The sequence below is a fragment of the Penaeus monodon genome, chromosome 27, assembly GCF_015228065.2.
Source record: "Penaeus monodon isolate SGIC_2016 chromosome 27, NSTDA_Pmon_1, whole genome shotgun sequence".
Classification (NCBI taxonomy): Eukaryota; Metazoa; Arthropoda; class Malacostraca; order Decapoda; family Penaeidae; genus Penaeus; species Penaeus monodon.
Window position 1 is genome coordinate 14,134,370 of NC_051412.1, and position 247 is coordinate 14,134,616.

A 247-nucleotide genomic window follows, 5' to 3' on the forward strand; every position below is an offset into this window, starting at 1 on the left:
ACAACAAAAGTGCAAAGTTTTCGAAAATGAGCTTGAAACGACTAACATGTAAGCAATCAAAGTCCGTAAGAAAAATGATTATATGAAAGTAGTCCTCGCTGGTGAAAAGGTAGGCAGGGAACCGCTGTCCAAGGCGCTTCTGGCTGGTATGTAGTTACCATAAGGCCCTTGAGTACTTGAGGCCACCGCTTAATTGTTTTTTGTATAGTTTTGTTGTTGTTCCTTCCTTCCGTTCTGATTCGATACG